Source organism: Hyla sarda, chromosome 12, assembly GCF_029499605.1.
Source record: "Hyla sarda isolate aHylSar1 chromosome 12, aHylSar1.hap1, whole genome shotgun sequence".
Taxonomy (NCBI): domain Eukaryota; kingdom Metazoa; phylum Chordata; class Amphibia; order Anura; family Hylidae; genus Hyla; species Hyla sarda.
Window position 1 is genome coordinate 5,543,491 of NC_079200.1, and position 7,801 is coordinate 5,551,291.

The following is a 7,801-nucleotide window of genomic DNA, read 5'->3' on the forward strand; positions in this document are numbered from 1 at the left end:
GTCTGATTACCGGCGACCACAAGGCCGACGGCGTGTGACGTCACGCTCCGCCCCTCAATGCAAGCCTACGGGACGGGCCGTGATAACTGGGGTTGAAGACCACTGGATAGGAGGTAGTACTCACCCGTCACCGCTGCCCTGGATGTCGCTCCATCGCTGTCGCTGCGTCCCCGATGCTCCGGACGTCTTCTTCCCCGGGATCCTCGCTCTCTGTCGCCGCCATCACGTCACTACGCACGCCGCTCCTATTGGATGACGGGACGGCGTGCGCGACGACGTGATGACATCGAAGGAGAGCGCCGGCCATGCAGGGTATCCCGGCATGGAGCAGACACCAAGGAGGCAGGTAAGGTCCCTCCCGTTATACTGTAACCTGTTCGGGACGCCGCGATTTCACCGCAGCGGTCCCGAACAGCCCGACCGAGCGGCCGGATTAGTGTTATTTTCGCTTCAGACGCGGTAGTCAGCTTTGATCGCTGCGTCTGAAGGGTTAATACAGGGCATCACCACGATCGGTAATGTCCTGTATTAGCCGCTGGTCCCGGCCGTTGATGGCCGCAGGTATTCGCCGTATAAGACGCACCAACTCCCCCCCCCCCAGTTTTGGGGAAGAAAAAAGTGCGTCTTATACGGTGAAAAATATGGTAATGGGGAGATTTACTATCGTTGTCGATTATCCGCAGTACTTTAGACGAGAAAAGTTTTTGTCTGTGCAAGTTATCAAACGTCGCACAGCATTTGGTAAATCTTGCGAATGGAGATTATTGTCTATTCTACGCAACACTTTAGACGAGAAAAGTCTCATAAAAGTCTCATAAAAGTCTCATAGCCTGAGACAAATATATAAAAAGTTGCACGTTTATTATCACGGATCTCCCGCCACACAGAGAGTATATTATAAAGCGATCATCTCGTATGTCTTGTGAGGTGCCGGCTGGTTACACTTGATTTCGTTCTTAGGTTCTGATATAAATTTTACCTCCCCAAGCCATGTTTTTCTTAACCCCTTAAGGACACAGCGTTTTTTCCGTTTTTGCACTTTCATTTTTTTCCTCCTTACCTTTTAAAAATCATAACTCTTTCAATTTTGCACCTAAAATTCCATATGATTGCTTATTTTTTGCGCCACCAATTCTACTTTGCAGTGACATCAGTCATTTTACCAAAAAATCTACGGTGAAACGAAAAAAAAATGAGAACTAATTTTTTGCGCCATGATCTGAAGTTTTTAGCGATACCATTTTTGTATTGATCGAACTTTTTGATCGCTTTTTATACAATTTTTCATGATATAAAAAGTGACCAAAATACGCTATTTTGGACTTTGGAATTTTTTTTGCGCGTACGCCATTGACCGTGCTGTTAAATTAACTATATATTTTTATAGTTCGAACATTTACGCACACGGCGACACCACATATGTTTATTTTTATTTACTCAGGCGTTTTTTTTTTTTTAATGGGAAAAAAATTAGCCCTCTTACCGCCGCTTATACAGAAAATTTAAAAAAAAAGTTATAGGTCGTCAAAATTGGGTGATTTTAAACGCAATAACTTGGTTATAAAGTTTGAGATTTATTTATTTATTTATTTTTTTAAGTGGTACAATAATAGAAAAGAATGTAATCATGGGGATCATTTTAATCATATTGACCCACAGAATAAAGAAAACGTCATTTTTATTGTACAGTGTGAAAACAAAACCTTCCAAAATTTGCAAAACTGTGGATTTCTTTTCAATTTCAAGCAAGAAGAAAATTAGACTGCACTCACCAAAGGAAAGTTCAAACTTCTTTATTCGGCTTCAAACACGAATCTTCAAACGTGGGAACGGTGTCAGACAGGTATCATTGCAGAGACGCCGGGGATATCACCTCCACGCTGATATCCCCGGCATCTCTGCCATGATACCTGTCTGACACCGTTTCCACGTTTGAATATCGTGTTTGAAGCCGAATAAAGAAGTTTGAACTTTCCTTTGGTGAGTGCAGTCTAATTTTCTTCTTGCTTGGATTTCTACTGTATTTGGCTAAAGACGGAGCACCCCGTAAAGGTCATGGTTTGCTTCATTCATTCTTCACCTGTTGTATGTCCTAAGCCGTTACACAGCAGTGCCGGTTACTTTGCCTTTTCTTTGATTTCTTTTCAATTTCCCCACACAAATATATATTTATGGTATTTTATGGTAAAATGAGTGATGTCATTACAAAGGACAACTGGTCACGCAAGAAAACAAGCCCCATACTAGTCTGTGGATGGAAATATAAAATAATTATGATTTTTAGAAGGAGAGGAGGAAAAAAAGAAAATGCAAAAAATAAAATTGGCTGCGTCCTTAATGCCAAAATGAGCTGTGCTCTTAAGGGGTTAAATAGGATAGAACATTGCCGTTGTTGCTGTCTTCCTACTGTGGAGTGGACCCTCCGTCCAGAGAATATTCATTTGGATTGTCAGAGGTGATCGCAACGAGGTTTAACACCAAGGTGGAGGGGATCTGCTCCCAATAATGGGAGGACAACCGGCTGACGATAGACCCTCTGTCCATATCCTTGAGGTTCAGGCTGGACTATATCTTCCTTCCGAGGACATTGATGAAAATCAGGCAGGATCCGTAATAACCATAAATCCGTTCTGACCAAAGAGATCCTGGTTTACTAAGCTCATTCAGATGAGTTGAGGGCAATATTGGAGGAAACAAATTTGAAAATCATCTCATGGAAGTTGCTTTTCCTTCTAAGGTTGCATTCACACAATGTTTTTGAATGTGAAAACCGTATATATTGACTCTCCATTGAAAACCGTATACCAAATGACACATCGGGTTGCATCAATTTTGCGTCTTGTACGGTTTTGTCCATTTTTTTCTCGCGTACCCAAAACCGTAGCCTACCACTGTTTTTGGTCCGGGTGAAAACCCGTATTTTTTTATTTATTTTTTTTAACATGGGAGTCAATGGGAACCGTACAGAACTGTATGTGCGTACAGTTCCATCTGGTTTTCACCATACAATTTTTGACTTTGCACAGTTTTTTTCTTGGAATTTCAATCAAACAAGTGAAACTTTAGTCATAATGGAGTGAAGAGTTAAAAACATATTTTTTTTTCATAAAAAAACTGATGCAACAGGACATTATTTTTTGAACCATATACGGATTAAAATTTGTACACACGTTTTGATACAGTTTAGTCAAGTTTTGGGGAATCCGTTTTTGATCAGAAACCTGATGGGGGAACTGTATTGCAAAAACGTGATGTGAATGCAGCCTAACAGTGACTTCCGCCAAGAGGATCAGCGAGCTGCAAGCTTTTTCTGCTTACGTCTCTTACAGGTCAAGTCCTTTCGAGGTTTTTACTGACTTTCTTGCCAAAGGTTAATTCCACAACATCAACCAAGTGATATCCCTCCCTCCCTTTTTTTTTTTATAAATTCCAATCTAAATTTAGTAGGAGTCGGAGGATTGTTTTATCGACTCCGACTCCAGGTACCGAAAATTTCGTCCGACTCAGACTCCTCGACTCAACAGCACTGCGTCTAAACCCACTATAAATTGGTGGATTACAGACTAGCACTAGATCTAATTTGTAGCGCAGCTCTGAATCTACTTTCATCTCCCATTATGGGTTAGATGCCAGAATAGCAGAATTCTCGGCCTTGGGGCAGACTATACTACACTCCTCCAGGCATGACAGCCCTCCAATAGGGTCATCTTCTTGCTAATTTCCCATCTGTGCTGCTGGTAGGACATAAGGGAATCCTTCATTTCTAAAGAGAATTTGTTTTCCCTTACTCCTAACAGCAGCACACAAATATCCCACCCCTAGCTTGGTTCTTGTTATGACAGAGCAGGCTGGGGGTGATCTTTCCTTTATAGAGGGAATCTGATTATTGGTTTATCACTTTTATTCCACTATCCTACCATTTCACAGGGGTAAAGGGGTGACTTTAAAGGTGGCATGTTTGTTGACCCCCGTCAACAAACATGCCACCTTTAAAGTCACTTAAAGGGCTACTCCCATGCCCCATCCTTCTAAACATCCGGTTCAGGAGGCTTGGAGCAGCGGCCACGGTTGCGCCGTCACTTCACGTCCCCTCCATTGATGTCTATGGGAGGGGGCGTGACTGTCTTCACGTCCCCTCCCATAGACCTCAATGGAGGGGGCATAGAGTGATGGCACAACTGTGGCCGATGCTTCGAGCCTCCTGAACCGGATGTTCAGAAGGATGGGGCACGGGAGTACCCCTTTAAAGATTCTGTGGTCAGTATAATTTCCAAGTCTGTATGTCGGCTGGGATTTGTAGTTCAGCAACATCTGCAGGGACATAAAACAATCCATGTCACAGTGAACGTTGTCTGCTGTATATATTTTATTAGCTTATTCTCTCTTTTAATACACACAAAGTAGAACACAAATACAATCTAAGAAACTTTATTGATTTACAGTCTTCCCAATGCAAAGTATTACCACTCCTGTACAAACAGCCTGACATCTTTACAAACCTGAGCAAAAATAAGGCAACAAATAAGGATATATAGATGTATCCGCTGCATGGATGTCGTATATTACTGAGCCGGATAGGATCTAGAAACAATCCAACGAAAGACAAAACGTCATATAGACCCGTGTACACATATCGGCACATTACACAGTAAGTCTGGAGCACACAGCTGTGCGTTCCTTGTGCGTTTAGTGACTGTAATATGCAGAGTGTGAACACCGACCTTAAGTTCCATCTGCTGCAGAAGAGTCGTACATGCACCATAAGGCCACAGTCACCTATATGGTTAGTGTAATGGGAGCAGATCCCGGTGATGTGCCGGAGAATGTGTCAGCTGACTCAGCACTTTCCAGTCTACACCAGCTAAAAGCTATGTCACACCAGAAAACGGCTATATGAGGACATATCCCTACATCAACACATGCACGGCGTAAGCTACTGTATGGTGTAGGCCCCTTCAGAAGTGCACAATAATAATTGTAACTTTGTAGCTAAACTTAACATAGGCATTTCAACAAAATAATAGAAAAACTTAAAGCCAACCTTACATTGTGCATGCAGTCTAATCTGCAGGTATCAGGTTATAGAGCAGGAGGAGCTGAGCAGATTATATACACAATACAGTACAATCTGCAGGTAACATGTTATAGAGCAGGAGGAGCTGAGCAGATGATATATACAATACAGTACAATCTGCAGGTATAATGTTATAGAGCAGGAGGAGCTGAGCAGATGATATATACAGTACAGTATTATATATATCATTTGCTCAGCTCCTCCTGCTCTATAACATGTTACCTGCAGATTGAACTGTATTGTATATATCATCTGCTCAGCTCCTCCTGCTCTATAACATGATACCTGCATATTGTACTGTATTGTATATATTATCTGCTCAGCTCCTCCTGCTCTATAACATGTTACCTGCAGATTGTACTGTATTGTATATATCATCTGCTCAGCTCCTCCTGCTCTATAACATGATACCTGCAGATTGTACAGTATTGTATATATATCATCTGCTCAGCTCCTCCTGCTCTATAGCATGTTACCTGCAGATTGTACTGTATTGTATATATCATCTGCTCAGCTCCTCCTGCTCTATAACATGTTACCTACAGATTGTACTGTATTGTATATATCTTCTCAGCTCCTCCTGCTCTATAACATGTTACCTGCAGATTGTACTGTATTGTATATATCATCTGCTCAGCTCCTCCTGCTCTATAACATGTTACCTGTAGATTGTACTGTATTGTATATATCATCTGCTCAGCTCCTCCTGCTCTATAACATGTTACCTGCAGATTGTACTGTATTTTATATATCTTCTCAGCTCCTCCTGCTCTATAACATGTTACCTGCAGATTGTACTGTATTGTATATATCATCTGCTCAGCTCCTCCTGCTCTATAACATGTTACCTGTAGATTGTACTGTATTGTATATATCATCTGCTCAGCTCCTTCTGCTCTATAACATGATACCTGCAGATTATACTGTATTGTATATATCATCTGCTCAGCTCCTCCTGCTCTATAACATGATACCTGCAGATTGTACTGTATTGTATATATCATCTGCTTAGCTCCTCCTGCTCTATAACATGATACCTGCAGATTGTACTGCATGCACAATCCCTTTAAACATTGCTGTAAACTATTAACATTCTGAATTTATATATTTTCTACAGTTTTTAGTCACTGGCTCTCTCGATACGGAATGCAAAAATATTTGAAAAGCTTGATAATAGCAAAAAATACTGCCCTGGAACTAGGATGGCTATAAAGCATCTGGGGACTCTAGAATTATTAGCATTATTTTGTGCATATTTTTGCCTTTTATTACACATGGGGAAAAGAAGCATGAGAACCACATGTCCCCTGGGGTTATCCCACAACTATAAGGTCTCCCCTAACAATAAGATAAATTATAACTAGCTGATCCGTGGGGGTCTGACCGCTGATCACTAGAACAGAGGGGAATGTTTTTAGAAATATTCAACCCTGTGGACAATGAATGGAGGACTGACCGCTCCTTCCAGGGGACATTATCCCTCAGTTCTCACGATCAATGGGAGGGAGGGGGGTGGTCCCAGCAGTCGGACCCCCATTGATCAGCTAGATATTCTCTATTCTACCGATCAGGAATAACAATTGTGGGACAACCCCTTTTATGGGTCTACACGTTGGCTTCAATTCTTATAGCGGTTGTGCAGGATTACAAAAATATGGCCGCTCTTCTGCCTGGTATTGCAGCTCAACTCAATAAAAGTGAATGGGGCTGAGCTGCAATACCCACACACAACCTGTGGACAGGTGTGGCGCTGTTCTTGTTTTTGCGCCTTGCCATCCAAAATAAAAGGGTCGCAAGGGTACAAAACATACATAAAAGTAACAAGAACAGCATGCTCCACACTTTTATTTATTTTTTTTCCAAACCCTTAAAAATTGGTAAAATATAAAATATTGGCTCTTGTACGGCCGGGTTCACATGTAGTAGTGTGGTCAGTAGCTGTAGTCAAACGTGGGTCCAAAAACAAAGAAAAAAAAAAAAGGACAAATTCCAATCTATTTTCCCCTTGTGTTGGTTCCGTTCACAGTTTTAACTACAAATACAAACATATTAGGTGTGAACACGGCCTGAAGCTGCTCAAAATAAGTATTTCTGCGGCGCTCGTATCGATTCTGCAGCAGAGGATATTCCTGTACCTCAGTGTTTCCCAACCCAGGTGCCTCTGCCAATTGCAAAACTGTAACTCAAAGCATTCTGGGTGTTGTAGTTTTGCAGCATCTGGAGGGCCTTAATTTGGAGACCACTGCCACCAGCGAGAGTCAAACAGTATGACCCAAGTTGTCAACTACCAGCATGTCCGGATAGCCAAAAGCCAGTCTGCCTCTACACGCTGTTCCTGAAAGGTAAATCAAGTATTTTCTCTCATCGCAGAAGCCTTTGGCTGTCCGGGCAAACTGGGAGCTGTAGTTTTGCGACAGCTGGAGGGCCTCAATTAGGAGACCACTGCAACTAATGTGACTCAGTGTGACTTAAAGGGGTACTCCGGCCGTAAGACATCTTATCCCCTATCCAAAGGATAGGGGATAAGATGTCTCACCGCGGGGGTCCCGCTGCTGGGGACACCCGCAATCTTGCATTTGGCACCCACCTCTTTGGGCTGCACACCGCGCTGCCAGCTCACAAACTGCCGGGTGCTGACCACGGGGCCGAAGTATCGTGATGTCACGACTCCGTCCCGTGTGACGCCACGCCCCACACCCGCTATGCAAGTCTATGGGAGGGGGCGTA